The sequence below is a fragment of the Penaeus chinensis genome, chromosome 16 (assembly GCF_019202785.1).
Source record: "Penaeus chinensis breed Huanghai No. 1 chromosome 16, ASM1920278v2, whole genome shotgun sequence".
Taxonomy (NCBI): Eukaryota; Metazoa; Arthropoda; class Malacostraca; order Decapoda; family Penaeidae; genus Penaeus; species Penaeus chinensis.
Window position 1 is genome coordinate 1,275,750 of NC_061834.1, and position 601 is coordinate 1,276,350.

Sequence of the window (601 nt, forward strand, 5' to 3'; positions counted from 1 at the left end):
TAGATTAAAAACTGTCTGTCTATCTGCCTGTCCATATGTCAGATTATCTATCGATATGTCTACCTCTCCATTTCACTGTCTATCTCTTTATTTATATATCGCTATGTCTACATAAATAGTTTACCAACATAAAGTATTTAATTCAGAACTTTCAGTTGATGGTTGCCAAAGGTATATTCTGATGCTGTTGTAATATGAAAGGTTTCTTTCCTAAATAAATACTTGGAATTAGATTTGTTTTCTTTGTTCTTTACTCGTCAGCACATACTTGGACAAAGGCCGATGGATGAATGCCCTTACAAAACACACACACACACACACACACACACACACACACACACACACACACACACACACACACACACACATATACAGACACAAATGTATATAAATATATATACATATATACGTACATACATATATATATATATATATATACATATATATATGTATATATATATGTATGTATATATGCATGTATATGTAGATATATATTTCACACGTTTTCAATTGGCTATATTTATCGATCTATATATTCATACATGTAGACATGGACAATGAAAAGTCAACAGCTTAATTAGCATAGTGTTCTGCAGGTGTC

The 601-nt window shown here is 31.1% G+C and overlaps 1 protein-coding gene across 2 annotated transcripts in view; it reads left to right on the forward strand.

Annotated features, from left to right (window-relative positions):
* Positions 1–231, forward strand: part of LOC125033514 (sucrase-isomaltase, intestinal-like) — a 122,162-nt gene extending 121,931 nt beyond the window's left edge. For both annotated transcript variants that reach the window (XM_047625075.1, XM_047625076.1), the window contains exon 14: positions 1–231. This exon is cut by the window's left edge and continues 705 nt beyond it. The gene's annotated coding sequence lies outside the window, so the exon portion shown is untranslated.
* The last annotated feature ends 370 nt before the right edge of the window (positions 232–601 follow it).